The 18,968-nt window shown below is 35.2% G+C and overlaps 1 long non-coding RNA gene across 1 annotated transcript in view; it reads right to left on the bottom strand.

Annotated features, from left to right (window-relative positions):
• Positions 1-6,635, bottom strand: part of LOC108498206 — a 16,944-nt gene extending 10,309 nt beyond the window's left edge. The window contains exon 1 of the long non-coding RNA XR_001875109.1: positions 6,445-6,635. This is a non-coding gene — a long non-coding RNA (uncharacterized LOC108498206). The remainder of the gene's footprint in view (positions 1-6,444) is intronic.
• Between the last annotated feature and the right edge of the window lie 12,333 nt (positions 6,636-18,968).

Here is an 18,968-nt window from a genome sequence, read left to right as displayed (position 1 = left end):
AAAAAAAAAAAAAAAAAAAAAAAAAAAAAAAAAAAAAAAAAAAAAAAAAAAAAAAAACAAAAACAAAACAAACAAAAAAAAACCACAAACAAACAAGCCAGCAGCACCATAAATTTAAATAGAACATGCTGAAACATTTTTAACAAAAATAGTTTTATCATAGGACTTCTATAAAGTCTTACTCTGGCAGTAGAATAATGCTGTCAAAAATAAACACATGGGTTGCTTTAAATCCTCCTTTTATCGTTTGTAATATGTGACCAACTACATTTTAAAATTTCCACCACAGACTCTGTTCCTAAACCTCTCTCTCTAATCTTTTTTCACACACAAGATAGATATTTGGGGTATTGATAGAATAGAGTGAGTCGAAATTATTAAACTAGACCTTTTTAAAAGAGGCAGATGATGTTTTCCACAGCTTCTTTTACAGGCAATTTTTAATAAGTAAGTTGCAATGTCAGAGAGTCTGTTTCTAATCCGTTTTAATAACTACGGTCACCTGTCACTTATCTCAATTGAATGTTATCTGGTTACAATAGGTCAGCTAATTATCCTGATCATTAACCTTTAAGAGTACAGAGGCTATGATAATCAATGCCACCCTTGGTGTGTGCCACATCATCTAATGAGTCTGTGTCAGAAAATGATCTCTTTGACCTCCCAATGGTGCAGTTTTCATCATTAACTTTCTTTGTAATTTGATTTCGTAAAAGAAGATGAGAAAAAGTGGCATCTGGCATGAATTAGCTTATTAAAAGGAATGCATAAAACTGGTTACTGAAGACGGAATAAAGAAAGCAGTAATTCCAAAAAGTTGTATGAATCATGGTACAATTTGAAAGCATTGGGAAGTTTTAGTAGTCAGAAAAGTGTCAGAAAGTAGTGATCAGTTAAATATGAGAAAAAATCTCTTGTATTAAAATAGTTTATACAATACCAGTTTGTAGTCAAATGGAAGACAATATCATAAACAGACTGCTGAGTAGGGATTAGGAAATTTGAATAATTCACTATGGTGTATTTTAAATACACTTTTTGCTTGAGCTTCATGTAAAACATAAGAAGATAATATTCTCCTTCACCTGAATAATACGTAATAACCGAGTGTGTAAAGTGATGAAGGGTATGTAACGTATCAAGGTGTGCATATGAATCTCACTTATTAAATGGCTAGAGTTAGCTATGTAGTATCAGGTCATTATCTAGTAGTCAAAAGGGTGATAAAGAAAGGCTTATCCAGGATACTGTTTACAGTCAGCAGAATCACTCTCTGGAAATACCTATTTCTTTCAAGTGTCTCTTGATTTTACTCAACTCTTAGTGTCACTGCCTGTTTCTCAAAGGGCTAAAGCCAGGAAGATGAATCCTAGCTACACGTCAAGTGATGGTCACTGCCACTGAACTGAAACCTGAGCAGGTAACATTTTTTAACAATTTTTGTAGTGCCATAGCCCTAAAACTGTTTTTCAACAGTGTGGAATGATAATTGTGGACTGATTTTCTTTTAACAAGCAGATAGAACAGTATCAGAACTGTGACCCTGAAAAATATGTACCTAAGACCAAGTGATGGACATTGCACCTTCCAGGGAAAGGTATGGGTTACTGTGCCGTCCTTCCTGCTTCCTGCCCAAAAGCCATATTATCTGTTAGTGCCAGCATGGAGTCCAAGACAGTATCAGAAGGCCCATCCACCTTCTGAAGCCGTGCTATGATCATGACACCACCCTTAAAAGTGATACCATTCTATCTATGAAGAAACACTTCTTACCAGAGAATTCTCTTGCAGTGAAGACTGGAAGATCAAGAATGATGTTGTCTCTCACATGAGCAATAAATATAACAAAATCTCTTATCTAGTAACCAGGGTGAATAAAGGAGTTGCCATTAATATGAATCTAAGTATGCTTTGCTTGGGAGGCAGGGATCATAATGCATTGGTTACTGAGTAGTTCTATGAGTATGCAGAATCTGGAAAAATGTTAAAAGAACTATGATTATAGTAAAAGCTCACCTTGATCTCTGCCTAGACCTTTGATTCCTCTTACCTCCTATTGCTGTATCACAAAATTGCACATTCCAGCAACTTTCCAACAGTTTTAATTTAAATAAGGAAGCTATCAGCTGGCAGGAGGTTGCTTCTAAAATTGGTAATCATTTATAGACATGATAGGCAAACAAAAGTTAAGTAATTTTCTTAATGCCTTCCGTTTGCTTTTATTTTGTCTAAGCCTTCCACTTTCATCCACGACATCTATGCATAAAGCTGTATTTAAAGTCTGGATCATATATTAGTAAACTGAGCAAACAAAACCAAACTGAAATACATAGATCTTAGAGAAGAAAAAAGCCCCAACAAACAAACAAAAAATATGGACTTGTGCCAAACTCCAAACAGCTATGGAATTTTATTTAAATATAGTTTAGGAGATTAAAATGACAAAGGATAGTGTGCAGTTTACGAAAAGATGTGTAAAAAGTATCAGCATAGAAACTTGTTTGTGAAAATCAGGATATCTTTTGGAACTTTGGCACAAATTTGTGTAATGCAGATCTTTCATAGAAAAACATTGAAAACTTCATTAGTATGGGAAAGAAATGGAGATAAATTTAAAAAATAAAAAGAAGCTTTGCAGAAAATAATCTGGACTCTAAGATAGGTACCCATCTGTTATTTAAGATAAGACAAACGCTCCCACAATCTATTCAGTGAAGCAATTGTTAAGGAAAAAAAAAGTTATTTTTTTGTGAAAAGAAAATACTTAAAAGGATCTTTTTACAATCCTTAAAGAAACAGAAGGGTGTTTTATTTTCCAGTTATTAGTCCATGTCTGTCAGAGCTGAAACATTTTGATGAATTCAGTGATGTAATTTTAGCAGTGACTTCAACTAAAAAGATATTTAAACTTTTTAGACACAAGGCAGAATGTTAGTGTTGGAGTTTTCTTTCAAAATATGCTTTTTCTTTTACTCCGTTTTATTTAAATTATAGTTGCTTGGTTCCCTCCCTTCTTATGAATGCTGAAATGACATGTATCTTCCAATAAAGGCTGTCAGAACCTGTAAAATTTGTATCCTGACTCTCTGTCTCCGGTAATTGTATTAAAAGTGAGGTGAAACCGAGCATTAAAAAAATCCTAAAAACAAATAGTCACATTCCTGCAAACTTACTGGCAAATTCTGCAGGAATGTGACTTTTCCTAAGAGGCAAAATGTGGAATTGTCAATAATCACAAGGCTGAAATAGTCTTTTTCCATATCTGCCTCAAATTGAATTAGCTTTTTCCAAATATTTTTCCTTTTGGAAATTATTTCTTTTGAAAATATTTGGGTTTTTACTTTCTTATACCTATAGATAAAATTATAAGAATAATACTAAAAAAAAAAACCAAAACAATTTTATTTTTTTTCATTTATTCGTTGTTATACCACTTGATTAATTATTAACAGGAGTCATAGTTTTTACTGCAGACACATTTCACATTATTTTCTCAAGTGCCTTGCTTTCTACTTATTGATTAGACATTCATGACAACATGTTTCATTCTCTCGAAACTATTCCTTACACTTCAGCCTCTCCTCCTGCTTCAATCCAAATTATATTTATCATATTTACACTGCACCTACAGTCTAATTTACAGTCTAGAAAATGCATCTGTGTCTTATTCCTGACAAGGGTCATATTTTTCAAGTGCCTCATCCGCTTCCTGAACCAAAACAAACCAATGTATACAGTTTTGCAAAAATGGGTGAGGCTTTCATGCTTATTTACCTGCTTGAAAGTCTAGGGATTTGCATTAATTACCCCCCAGCTTTGATAAAACAGCCTTTCCCTGAATTCATGCATCCATAATGCTGTGCCTCTCAGTGTTATTGTCTTTGAAGTTTCCATGCTTCCAAAGACTTTTATTTGTCACAAGTGGAAATGAGCCTGTACTGATGGGGCCAGTTGCAGTGGAACAACTCCATCAGTGGAAAATTTACTCCTTGATATTTAAAATATTAGCAACAATTGTCTGTCATATAGATTTAATCACAGTATATTGTAAATAATAAACTACAGGAGAAGGATGAATAGCTGAAAGGGACTTCAAAAGTGGAAAAGCAAGAACTCTTGTATGATCTTTATGGTTTATTATGTTTTGCCTGGAGAACAAATATAGGTAATCATTCAAAAAAAAAGTTTTCTTTTCAGAGCAAAAGAGGTTTTTTGCAAGTGTTTTAGGTATTACTACAGTTTATAACAAGGTGTTCGAGAGTATCATTCATGAATGACTAGTAGATAAGAAGGTAGTTCAAACATACAATGTAGCTCATGAATAATGCAATGCAGGAATGTCACAGCTTTAAAAGCCTTGTGAAGCTCGGATCCTACTGGCCAAATCAATCTATCTGGTGCTCAGTATGTTCTAAAGACACTCTTAAGAAACTCAGATATGAAATCTCTGAATATGTTATGCATCATAGTCATAGAATCATCAAAGACTCAATTATGAATCTCTGAATCTCAGATATGGATCTGAATTGATATGAATCTTGGATATTAATCTCCAATCTGAATTAGTACATTAAACCAATATATGGTTCAAATCATCCTTGGTATCAAAGAAAAGGGAGGTGACTTTTATTACATGTTTTTAAAGATAACTTTTTAGACCATCGTCATGTCTTGGTGCAAACAGTGAAAACAAATAGTGTGTACATGAATAAACCTGAAGTATTAAAGAAAAACACATGCTGTTTTTATGCATACCTTGTAGATTCATTAAAGAATAAATAAGATTGTGGAAACAGATGCTTGTAAAAATCTTTCAGAAAGATCTCATACCAATTTCTCCTAAAAAGATAAAATTCCGGGGAGCTGCTGTGGTTCAGCCCCAGACAGCATCTCATCCCCATGTGGTCACTCCCCACAGTGAGATGGGGGAGAGAATTGGAAATTTAAAAATGTGAAAATTCATGAGTTGAGATAAAAAGAATTTAACTGGTAAAAGAAAAGATACACATGCAAGCAAAGCAAAACAAGGAATGCTTTTACCACTTCCCATGGGCCGGTAGGTGTTCATCCATCTTCAGGAAAGCCAAGCTCTATCACACATAGCTGTGACTTGGGAAGACAAATGCCGTAACTCTGAACATCCCACTCTTCCTCCTTATTTCTCACAGCTTTTATTGCTGAGCATGATGTTATTGGACATCCCTTTGGTTAGTTAGAGTCAGATGTCCCACCTGCATTCCCTCCCAACCTTTCAAGCACACCAGCCTGCTTGCTTTCAGGGCAGCATGACAAGCATTTGACAGACATTTGACACATGGTGCTATATAAGCGCTTCTACAAAACAAATTAGCTCTGTCCAAGCCCAAACCAGTACATGAACTAAGAGATACAGTCCTTCTGTGCATTGGCAAGCAAAGAATTGAGAAAAAAATAATAAAAAAGAAGAAAAGAGATTAATTTTCAGTGTAGTTTACCAGTGCTGCAACCCCACCAGAATACCTGCTGAGACTCAGTATATTCATCACAGATAGAAAAAAAAAGGTGAATAGTGAGGCTAAAGTTTGCACATGGAATACAATTTTATACAAATTGGTGATCACTGGCTTAAATCTGGATGCTGAAGTGAAGGAATATTTCATAATGCTGAATGATAGTACAGTAGAGGAAATTCAGAGTTAACAACTATGTAGTATAAGAAACAAGGATGAACAATGACATGGAACAGGGCACAGATTTCATTTGGAAATCTCAGGAAAAAAAGCTGATAGGGTATGAGAATTCTGTGCAAAAAGAACAGAGTGGAAACTGAGTATCAAATTATTACATTTCTGTTATAATTAAAGCAACAACAAAAATAGATGGCTGAAATTACCAAGCAATAAATTTATAGCAAACAAAATTTGTTAACTCATATATGATGTATAATTACACTGTGGAACTCATGAATGCCAAATGTTGCAGACAATAGAACTGTAAAGAGACTTTTGAAAGGACTAGGAAATTCAGAGAAAAGGACTCATTGTTATTTATTTAAAAACATGGTAAGGTATAATCTTTATTTCAAGAGGCGTTTTACACTTTGATTGTTGTAGCTGGAAGACTTTGTCACAAAACGTGATTTCATCAGTTACTGAGAATGTCTGTGAACTATAACTGTATCTGCTGGGGTTGTTAGTATCTTTTATTTTAGTTTCTCCTTCAGATTATTAACAAAAAATAACTAACTAGATGAAATGAATCTTTATTGTGAGCCAGGAGAGCATTTGTTCTGTATTTAGAGAAGGAAAGAATGGAAGGAAAATAGGAAGCACAACAATTCTTGTTGACAATATTAGAAAGCATCTATCTGACAACCCTTTTAGTGAAGAAATTTTTCCTAATATCTAATCTAAACCTCCTTTAGCACAACTTGACACCTTTTGCTCTTGTCCTGTTGCTTTTTACCTGTGAGAAGAGACTGACATCTACTTCTCTACATCCTCCTTTCAAGTAATTGTAGAGAGCAATAAGGTCCTCCTAATCCTCCTGTTCTTCAGGCTAAACAATCCCAGGTGCCTCAGCTACTCCTCATGTGTGCTCCACATACTTTACCACCTCTGTTGCCCTGCTCTGGACATGCTCCAGCACCTCAATTTCTTTCCTGTATTAAGGGGCCTAAAACTGAACACGTGATTTGAGGCATGGCCTCATAAGTGCCAAGTACAGAGGGACAATCACTGCCCTGGTCCTGCTGGCCAAACTACTTTTGATACAGGCCAGGATGCCATTGGCTTTATTGGCTGCCTGGGCACACTGTTGCCTCATGTGCAGTGACTGTCCACCAGCATCATCAAGTCCTTTTCCTCCAGGTAGCCAACAAAATCTGGATTTTGTGGGTTAAAACCAATAGTTTGTCTGTATAATTGTATTTATTGCATTATTTTTATTAAATTGTAACTCTGACTTATAATCTCTTTAGAGTTGGGTTCATTTCTCCTGCCGGTTTACCTTTAAACCGGCACATTATGTCATAGTTTTCCTGCTGCGCATGACAATATCAGAATAGGAAAAAATATGAGAATCCCCATTCATCCTGACATGGTTCTAGAATCTGCTCTTCACATTATAAATTAGCAGTTGTTCATCTAACGAGTCAGATTCAGATTTAGGATATTTTCTATCAGGGAAGTATTTTATATTTATATTTATTTATTTAAGAATATAAAGTTAGATCAAATTGTGTATTGTCTTCAGAGACTAGACCTACAACAAGACCAGAGAGAAAATAAGTAAAGAGACAGAACAATCTGAGCAAGAGAAAGGGACAAGTGTAAGTGCTACACTAGCACAAGTGCAAGAGGGAAAATATCTTGCATGAGATGTCTAATCTCAGTTAATAAAAACCCATTTTAGTAAAAATGAATAGATTATACTTAATTGTTTGTGTGTAGCAGTATGAAAGGGTAAAGACTTTTCCAGACTAATAATTTCTTCTGTTTTTTTTCCTCTGCTACTTTTTCAAGAACTTAGGTAACACGTTATTCTATATATAGGATCATTGTAACTAAATCGGAGTCCAAATATACGCACAAATTTCCCAGTCTTCCAGAACGTTTGGTTCCCTGTAGAAGATCAAAAGTTTGGCAACTGAAGATGCTGTCAGAAATATGGTCATTGTTATTGATGGGTAGTTCAACTGTATTCAGAACAAAGAGGTATCACTATGTTGCCTTACTTGAAACTCAGAGGATAAATCAAAATCTCCTGAATCCAGGGAAAAATTAAATTGAACTTTGGTTTACACTGGACAAATCACCCAAAATGTCACCACAGCACTAAGCTGACTCTTAAACATGGCTCTGAATTTGGACCACACAATCAATTATTCCTTTCAGTTTCATCAGCATTAAATTTGAAATTTCACTGAGTTGAATTCTATAGCCATCTAACCTGTTTTATTCTCTGTATGAATGAAATCCAAATAGTTGATACAAGTGACATTGGCAGTGAGGAACTATTGATATTCAGAGACGGTGCTTAACTAATAACAGTTCTTGTCATAACCCCAAGGAAAAGTCTAGGAAGAGAATTGTGTTCTGTTGAAACTGTGATTGGAAGGATTATTCAAGACTAAAATTACAAGTAGGATACTAGCTATATTTGTAGCTTAAACCCTAGATATAATAAATCTTTTTGGCCCTAAATTTCTTCTAGGAAAGTCTCAAAAGTCTTAATACTTCTCTCCCTGGTAAGTTAACACTGCCGAGCTGTGTCAAACCCTGAGGTGGATTCTTTGCCAGCCATCAGGTTGGTGTGATCTAAACATAGATCATAATCAGAAAACTTGCAAAGAGAGAGGGAGTAGTGGAAAATTCATTCCCTATTTTGTCAGAAAAAATCATTCAGGCTTTCAGTAGTGATAAACTCTCACAAGAACCTCTTCTACATGTTGAAGCAAGTGTCTTGACCAGGTTCTGGAGAAAGAACTCATTATTGTGAATCCCTGAAAGTGCTTTCCAGTCCGTCGTTTAGGCTGAAATCATAGGAACCATGGAATCATTGGAAGAAACCTCAAAGATCGTCCACAGGGGTACACTGGCTCATGGTCAGCTTGCTGTCTACCAGGACCCACAGGTCCTGCTTATGTTGGCTCCCAGCCTGTACAGGTACCTGGGGTTATTCTTGAGCAGGTGCAGGACCCTGTATTTGCCTTTGCTGAATTTCAGACTATTCTTCTCCGCCTAGCTCTCCAACCTGTCAAGGTCCTTCTGAAGGGCTGCACAGCCCCCTGGGGTGTGCAGGCCACTCCTCCCAGCTTTGTGTTTTTCACAAACTCACTGAGGAGGCTTCTGCCACTTCATCTAAATCATTGATGAATAAGTTAAACAATACTGGGCCCAGTACTGAACCTTTTCCTAATGGAATAGAAGTTTTCCTCGTGGATAGAAGTCCTAGTAGTAAGGGTAAGAAAGCTGCAGATAAGTAAATATTTGTAAAGGAAACTGCCTTTTTTTTAATTTGTTGAAGTTAATAATTTTTATATATTTCAGACCTTACATAACAATTAAATCTTCTGAATAAATTGTTTCCTTCATAATGGTTTATTTTTTCCCAATGGCCTTTGATTGATGGCTTTTTTTCTAACAACTTTAGATGACTCAAAACCTGAATATAGATTTTGGAGAAGTGAGTAAATTGTGCCACTGATTTTCCTCTATGTTTCTCAACTTGAATTTTTTTCTTTTTTGCTAAAAAACCTGAGTCTGACTTTTTACAGCTCAAGGGTTCACAAAATACTAAATGTTTTCTTTTCTACTTAAAAAAACCCCCAGATTATTACTACTGATCAGGTATGTTTAGGGACTCACAACTATTTCATTGACACTGATGCTTAGTATTTAACAAGGACTGTGTAGGTAAGGTTCTCAGAGCGCTAAAGCATCCAGCCCCCTACAAAAATAGAAATTGATATTTGATTTTCTTCAGTTCAAGCTATTAATTTGGCTTATTAATGAGTGAGTGAGAGAAGTAAAGGGTAATGACTGCATTCTCTTTATCACTGATTACTAATTGTCCATAAGAAAGGACCTGAAATCTCAGAAACCAGAATTAGCCTGATTTAAAGAATCAGGAAGATTCAAAGGCTGCATAGTAAATGCTAAGCATAACATACCTCAGGGAATCATCAGCCTAAACAGGCAGACTTGTACTCGTGCTAAAAACTCAGCACATGCTTAAATTCTGTGGTGACTTGAGACCTCATTAATTTACTGCAAATTGCATATCAGAGCTGAAATAAAATGAGAAAATGAAATCAGAATCAGTACCAGTTAATAAATTAACAAAACCAGCATGAATTTATTCATTGTTTGTAGTTTCCTTGGCACTGTATAGAATTAATGTGTTGTGTATGTGCTGTTCTACATTGCAGATTTTCAAGGGCACTTCTGAATTCAGTCACATCATTATAGCTTGGAAAGCAAACTGGAAACATTTCCCATTCAACAAATTAATTCGCAAAATAAATTGTTTCCTCACCATTACAAGGAGTCTCAAAGAGCTTGTTATAAATGTTCTGTAAGCAACAATGGCAGCAAATAAAACATCATATATTTAACTCATTCTATTCTGCCTATTGCGTATGCCAAACAATATACTGAGATAAAAACAAACCTCTGATTTATCAACACCCTAACAAAGCAGATTGTCTTTTTGTGTCTGAAAACACAGAATCAACAGTTATACCAGTGTGTATGGGGCTTGGTTTTGGAACTTGGAAAGATCATTAGTTATACCATTAAAAAATCAGTAGCATTTTTACGAGCAGAAAATAAAATTCAAGTCTTTGAAAAATAATGGGAAAAAATATATTCTAGCTAATCAAATCACAGAAGCAGACCAACATTCTAATATGAATGTGACTCTTTAATTCTGAGCTAACTTCCATAAAACCTATTATTCAAAAAAGGCTGATGTAAATTGAATAAAAATTAAATAAAAAAACATAAATTAAACCGTATCACCTATTTAGGGTTAATGTTTAGCTTTGGTGACTGGTATAGAGCTAGAGATATCAACTTACAGATGAAGAACCAAAATTTTATTTCACCTAGATTATGCTAAATTACATTAAATTTTACTTTGTATGGCTTATACAGGTGATGCTTCCCTTAATCAAGTCTGTGTGCAAGTGTGTACAGTGTGCATAGATATGCACAAAACTTTCAAAGGGACAGATGTATGGTACTAAATTTTCCTTCCCTAAGAGCCTGTAAAGCAGTAGCTGTGCAAGTAAACTAGTTCTGTAAAAGCTAATACAAATCAGTCTGTACAGAGATACTCAATTTTTATGATGACAAAGTATAAAGTGCCTGCATAGAGCCCTAAATAGGCACCCCCATGTGTAATTCTCCTGTTCGGCTGCACTTCTAAAATACAATTAGTATCCCACATATTATCCTGTGGTTTAGCTGGCAGCCTTTCACAGTTCTTTCTTAGAACATTTATAATAGCTCTTAAAATCAATATTGGTTGTCTGAAACACTTTTTAAAGTGTCATGCAAAAGTGACAAACACTGTGTGGATCTGCAAAGAAGACGACTTTAGGACTGGACAATAGGCTGGGTTTGATGTTTGGAGGAAGAAAATGGCAATATGGATGAAAAGCATAGGAAGAAATGTAGAGTGCTGGAGGTGGGTAACGAAACGGACTTCTTGTCCTGTGTGGTTGCCAGTAGATGCTCTGTGGCTCTGAAAACTGCTACCCACCAAGAGAAGGAAGTGCAAAGGTCAGTATAGAAATTAGTATTATTCTATTACTGCTTACCAGACTAGAAAAACATATATAACTTTCAAAAAAAGTTTCTTTTAACAAATATTTGTTTCTTTAGCGTATGGGTGGCTCTGCTACAGAGATTTTGGCATTGCTGGTTGGAATAATTTAGAATGGAGTTGGCAGGGAAAATCTCAGTACCAAATTTAGTGCCTTAATTTCCTGTGGCATGCATGGGACAATGCTCACATCTGAAAAGCTGGTTTACAAAAACAGGGTTAGTATGAGTTTTTTGCACTGATGCAAGCAGATAAGAGATTATTCTTCTTCTTTCAGCAACAGATCAGTATAACAGCACAATTCTTAGAGTTATAACAAATATCTTCTGATATTGCCTACTAGAATGAATGCAGAATCTTGAAAATCACTGTTAAAGCCCAGAACAATGAGTGAACTACTATATAAAGTAGATGTGACTCAGGCATAACTGTTTGGGGAATAAAATATAGTTTTAATGTAGTTAAATTGACAAAAAACACTGGTGACCTTGGGGATAGGAGTGAGGAAGTAAAATTTTCCTTCCATAGAAGGAAATTTATTTCAATGAAAAAAAAGGTGAACTTCCCAGACTTGCTGTGCATATAAAGCATTGCAGAGTCTGGCAGAGTTTGTAAGCTTTTATGGACTTCTGGCCTTTCCTTTTGGGACTGAGCAACTTAAGACAGACTCCTGAAAGCTTAAGAGGCAATTAGCAAGAATTTGGATTGGACTTTCTTTTGCTAGGGTGGTCCATCCCAGATAGAAGAGTGGAATCATTATATAATTGTGAAAGAGACAACACAGATCAAGCCTTCTCTTGCAATTTAGAAAAAAACACAGTTAGGTTTTCCTGGGAAGCAAGGAAAAAAAAACAAGAAGCAAGAAAAACACTGCAAAACAAAGATAAAAACAGAAAGAAAGAAAATAGAAGTAAAGTAAATGACAAAACAACTTAGGTGTTGGTACCTTGAGAACAAAAGAAATCAAAATTTGGGCCATATAGATATGTTGCAGAATCTAAAAATCAGATTACATGACAGAAAAAATAAAGGCTGTTTTAACACTTAAAAGATATAAAAATAAACCAAACATTAATATTAAAATATGTATATATTATTCTTTCCTTTTCAGATGTAACCATTTTCCTTTGTGAAATTAAAGAATAATAAAGAAGAAGCTAATATATCATCTTACAGTTTTTGTTACTACATTTTAAATCAAGATTATTTGTAGGGATTTTGTGCCCCCACAAAATTGGAATTAGAGAGTTCTCCCACTCATAAATGACAATAACATTTGGCCTTCCACCTCATCTGTTGTAAATAGTAGCTTTTTTGTGCCAAGCAGACCTGGAGTGAATTTTCCTACAGCCAGAGGTTGTAAAGTAAACAGCAAAGAGAGATCAGCAGAAGGAACAGAGGAATCTCATGATCAGGAAGGACGAACAACAGTCACTTGAACAGATGCTATTTTACATAAAATAAATATCAGTGTTATTGAAGAGCAGCAAGACAGGAGAAGGTAAGGGAGACAAAGTGAGGCAACGTGAGGCAAGGCAAGGTAAAGCAAAACAGAATTAAAATAACTGTGAGAGATTTGAGTACCAACAAGAATATAAAATATTTCATAGTATCAGGGCTATAAGTCAAGGGTCTCTCATCTGCCTTTATATGTAGGTTTCTTATTTTGAATTCTTCTTTTTATAGTTTATTAAAAAGTGCATTTTTATCAAGACACTGTCAGCCATGAGAGCTTCTTCCTTTCACTCTGCAATTTCAGTTGTCTCTCTCTCATAAATGTCACGAAGAGATACAGGATAAAAGAAGATACATTGCTTTTTTTAATTTTCATATTTGTCCTCACCATACCTATCCTTTATTTTGCTTATTATTTCTAGTGAACTTCACATGTTTTTTCTTGGCATAAAATGGTACTAGTGGGATTAAGAAGCTGCAAATCAAAGTCCTGTGAAGCAGTAATGCTCTTGATTCCCTGCAGTGTTCAAGGTCAGCAATAGATGTGGCCTGAAGTTCTGCTCCTTGAATCTTGACCTTCACTGAGTGATTCTCTAACAACTTGGGAGGGACATCATAATTAGATAAAATTCTTGCCCATCTTTATTAAAGGGCACCAGATTAAACTCTCTGCATGTTTGATGAGAAGTGAAGTGGTTGTTTTCCCCACTTCAAATGCTTCAGCATGCCTTTTCATTAACGTTGTATCACTTGTACAAAATTCTGATGCTTTTGAGAGTTTCTAAGAAAAAGGAATAAAAAACCACCCTCTTTACAAAACTGTAAATATTCTTTTGATGGAAATTCTTTCAAAGATAGTCTTATTTTGCTTATATACACTTTGTGCACCCATTTGTAAAAGGTGGCAGTTTACCTGAGAGAAGTGATTAAAAATCAGTATTTTAAGTAAACTTCTGTTGCAAATTACCTCAAGCTTTCAACAGAATAGGTCATGTAACGTAATCAAAGTGAATTAAATGCTTTTACTCTTTAAATTTTTCTATAAAACTCATTGAGTTCCAGATGAGCTTTTGAAGAACAGATGATAAAATATTTATTCTGTTGCAGCTGAAATGACAAACATCCCGCTGCTCATTTTATTTTAGTAAAAAGATTTGCAAAAGCAATTTAGCTCCAGAACACTTTGCTGCAGGCACTCATCAGACAGATCTTTTGCACAGCATGTTATCAGTAGAGCAAGAGGTGAGATGTTAAGTAAAAAGCAGAAAAATGCCCATGGCGTTATCAAATTGAAGAGAGTGCAATTGTTTAGAGGGCGAAATTTGGTAGAAAATCTTAGTCATTGTGGACTCTCAGTAGTGAAAATTAGTCACTTTAAGTCACTTTCAATTTATGCACCTCCTGATTTTTATTCCTTCTATTCCTTTTAAACTTAATCGTCTGTGTCTATTAATGCATCTGTGGGGCAAAACTGGTAAGATTCCCTTTGGAATCTATTAATGGAATCTTGTACCATATAGAGCTTATTGTGCCCTTTTTAATTTTTCATCTTGAAAATGCTGGGATGTGTTGTAAATGCCCAAACCTTTAGAAGCCAAGACATTTCAGGTTTATCCATATGTCCATTAGGTTATTAAAAACAAGAATAAACTTTAAGTATTAATAGAGGCCGGCTTCAGAGGATGGTTATCCGTAAAATACACAAAGCAAAAGAAACAGTCCAACATTCACAGTTCATTGTTATTACAGATATTCTTTTCCCATAAGGTCTGTAGGAGACCAAATTCCAAGAGACTGCCTTGGGCCTGTTGCTTTACTGCTCTGTCCCACAAGGAACCTGAATCACTGTGTGTCGTAATTTCTAGCTCTCCTGTCTATGTCTACATCTATGTCTTATGTCTTTGCTTAAAAGAAAGCAGCCCATCCAAAGAACACAGAAAAATCTGTTTCCAGCTCTTCAAAGGAAGATGTTTGGGTGGTGTGCATTCATTGCTTTTTGTGCTTTCTAGTCATAGCTGGAATTGGCACATTTTGGAATTTTTTCTGTCTCTTGTGCAAGATTTTTGAAAAAAAGCCTGTAAGTGTACACGGCCTTCCTGTCTTCAGAGTTCCTTTAACTCATTTGCTTCATTACCGTCTATTGACATTAACAGAGATGTTATGTTTGCCCGTCAGTTACCTTTTACTTCTGCTTTTGGCAAAATTTGGTTTTCTTATTAACCACTGACCTATGTTACTTCTCCCAGTCAGCCTTGATCTATACATTCGTTCATCATATCTCTAGTTGTCCTATTTAGATGGCTAAAAGTCTTTACCTTTAATATGAGACTACATAATTTTGTAATATGACTCTTGAGACTGCCCATTCCTCTCACTAAGATCCATAAAGGCTTTGAGCAAAGGCTTCTGAAACTCTGCTAACAAAAGGTCTCAGTTTGCTAAGAGGACCAAGCACCTCCAAGTGATTTAATGGGTATATTCTGCTAAAACACAATGAATTAAATTCAAATAAATTTGGCCTTTTTGAGCTCAGTTTCTACCTTATGATCCTCATTTATTACATCTTGATTCCTGTATTTAGCCATGAAGCCTGGGGAGGGTTACCTCAATTACAAATTAATCAAATGGGAAAACTCCCTACTTTCCAATCGAAAAAAATTAAATTCAAAATTATATATGTTAAAAATTTTTAGACATCAGTGATAGAGTAGTAGGAACTTCACCCACTCCAAAAGAGAATCAGATAACAAAACTCAATACGTATTCGCTATTCAAACTTCTGTCTATTTTTGCTGTGGTTTTTGTGTCTTTAATAATAATTAAAGAAAGAAAACTAATAGTCCAACATTTCCAACAATTATCTCACAGTTTCTTTCTCAAGACATCCCATACTAAAAATACTATGTCATACCTAAAAATGCTTTATGTGATGGTGAATGTAAAAGCAGATTTAACAAAAGTGAGATGCAGAAATCTCAATGTTTTATAGTCCACCACAGTAAACAAGTTTATTCAAGTTCAATTTTTGTTCATTTGCTGTGTGTCATACACAGATATATTAATGTCACTGATCAATGATAAACAACTAAAGGTTATGAAACATAATGCCGTTAGTCTGCAATATTGAACCAAGACTGCCTGGAGAAAAGAGGTAGAGTATTTTTACATCAAGCTTAAATAACAAAGTGTGGAGCTCCTTCAGTTTGCCTGTGGCTGCAGCTTTATCACCTTCACAATGTCACCGTAAACACATGCTCTCACTCTGACCTTTAATGACTAAAATAAGAATGGAAGTACAGTAAACATTCTTGACCTAGGATTTCACGTAGCTTAAAAAATGCTGCATGTTAAGGGTTTAGTGTCATAGAATAAGATACAGCTATTTTGTAATTGGTGATTTGAAAAGAATTACATTGTTGAGATGGCAATTATTCTAAAATCCCTGTTTTCCAAGAGCACTAAGGTAAATTTGCTACAGCACTTTCTCTTTACAGCTGCATTAATGTGGTAAGCTTAAATTTAAATCCTGCAGACTATATCTTATGAGTCTGGAAATTATTTGATTAATCTTTCAAACTCTTAACAGAGCCTATTTTTCACTATTTGATTCTTGAACTTAGTTGGTACCATTTCCTATCAGTAAATCCAAAATACTGAGAAGATATTTCTATGTATGTATTTGCAAAGAGCAACAAAGAAAACCAAGAAAGAACACCAGAGAATCTGGTTAGTTAATTAAAGAAACTCAAAGCAAACAAAAAAACCATTGCAAGGTTTAAAAAAAAACCACCCCCCCCCAAAAACCCAAACAACTTCAATGTCAATTGTTTTATTAATAATCAGCAATGTTTTATAAGAAAAAAAAAATCACTTTTTTCATTTGTAGTCCAGGTCAAGTACTGCAGCACTAACCAAATGTGCTTTTTAAAGGGAATTTTCATTAATTAGTGCCATCTCTTACCTGTTTAATAACAAAAATCCTCTACTACAGCATCTAACTTCCAATTCAAATATCAAACCTTCAAACTTACTGTATTAGTTTCAGAACAGTTGAATATCAGAGAATCACAGAATCATTTGGGTTGGAAAAGATCTCCAAGATCATTGAGTCCAACCTTTGACTGATCACCACCTTGTCAACTAGACCAGAGCATTGAGTGCCAAGTTCAGTCATTTCTGAATGAAAATCCCTCCAGGGATGGTGGCACCACCACCTTCCTGGGCAGTTCCTTCCAATGCTTGACAACCCTTTCAGTGAAAAAATTCTACCTGAACCTCCCCTGGCACAGCTTGAGTCTGTGTCCTGTCGTCCTGTCACTTACCTGGGAGAAGGGACCTCCTGTCACCTCTGCCATGGGAAGGGACACCTTCCACTAGACCAGATCACTAAAAGCCTCTGGCCTTGAACACTTCTAGGGATGGGGCAGCCACAGCTTCTCTGAGTGACTTCTGCCGATGCCTCACCACTGATTAACAACAGATCATTAGCTCAGCTGCCAGAGTCTCTTGGGTTCCTGACTTCAGTGTTGTGAAGGCTGGAGAGTGACAAGCGAAGCTGATCACCAGAGAGTGGGTACTTGTAAAGCAGGATCTAAATGAAGATAACCAGCCTCCTATCCCATGGCTCACTGCCAAATCCTGTTGATTGGAAGCAAAGTGACTCCCTCAAAGCCATGTAGACGGTGCTGGGAAATGACCCAGATCTGTTGAGATCTTTATCCCGACCCAGGACTATTCTGCCTCTGAAGTCAATCATGAGAAATGTTACCTAGTTAGATTATTTATAATACTGTTCCTAAAACTACTTTTTTTTAAACAAAAGTGCCAAAAGTATTGTGTTTTCTCCTGCTAAGACTGAAGACAATTATGTAATAATACCATTGAGGCATTAATGTAAATTGCTTGTGTTGCGTAATTGTGGTTCCTATATCCTAATATGTATTTTATACTATCTTTTGAAATTTAATAATGTCAAAATGCTTCAGGAATCTCTTTAATGTAACAGTTAACATTTCAGTCACTCTAAACTGACCTCTGTCTCTATGAAATGTTTGTAATCTTCTATTCTGTCTTGATTTTTTTTGCGAGATAATTCTTTCATATATTCCAAGAAAAAGATCCAACAAAAACCGCTAGGAAACTAAACACTTTAAAATACCTTTTTTTTTTTTCAGCCTTATCTGGATATTTCTAATAAAAAAAAAAAAGGAAAAATCATAATGGACTTTAAGATTTCATATTTCATAGACATTTATAAATTGTTTAATTGAATTATTACATACAAGAGCAATCTGCAAAAGATGTTGTATACACATTTCTGTTGTCCTTCTCAATGAAATTACTTAGCTGTGCTAAATATAGTATCTTTACTTAGACCAGTTCTAAACCATGCAAGGCCGTGGAGGTGAATAATTGACTGGTAAATAGGAAGAAAATAAAGCCACTAGCAATTTTATGAAGTTTCTAAAATTACCTGAGTAAATTGAATAGCACTACAGGAAATGACTGCACATTCATGAACACAAGGTTTAGAATTTGCTTGCGCAAGTATCTCAAAAGGAACATGATAAATAGCTTTGCAGTGCAGTTCTCTATCCTCTGTTCTCTATAGATTGGCTCTTCTTGTTGACTTGTCAGGCACTGCTAAAAGTAGGGCTGATGTCCCACATCCAGGTGAATGAATTGTATTGAGAGGAAATTCCAGTAATATTTAGTATGCAGAAGTATATAGTATACTAATATACAGTATACAAAAATACCAATTTCTTTATGTCTTTAAGACATCAGGGGGATTTTTCACTTCAACTAAGTGGATAATTTTGGAAGCATTAGTGTAGGCAGCCATTTCCTTATTCATTTTTGTTGTCCATTAGCTGTGATCCTTTTAGACCTTTTAGGCCTTTTTCTAAATGCTTTTTGTACACAACCCTAATTGTTCAAAGCTTTCTATAAGAAATAAGAATCTAAATAATAACTTAAAGTAAATAAAGTTCATAACTCTTAAAAAAAGAAACTGCACATGGTAGAAATGATATTTTAGAATGTTAATTCATAAATGTGATACCACTGAAAGTCCCCCAGCAGTTTTCTACTTTGGTTCAAACTCTGAATTTTATATGATAGTAATCCAAAGAATTTTAACAGCAGGCAGACGTTTTTACTCTGTCAAATCAAAAATGTACAGCTGTGATTCACAATCCACA

The sequence above is a fragment of the Lepidothrix coronata genome, unplaced genomic scaffold, assembly GCF_001604755.1.
Source record: "Lepidothrix coronata isolate B3197 unplaced genomic scaffold, Lepidothrix_coronata-1.0 Scaffold57, whole genome shotgun sequence".
In the NCBI taxonomy this organism is placed as follows: domain Eukaryota; kingdom Metazoa; phylum Chordata; class Aves; order Passeriformes; family Pipridae; genus Lepidothrix; species Lepidothrix coronata.
Note: the sequence above shows the minus strand (reverse complement) of the source record. Positions and strands in the feature narration are given on the sequence as shown.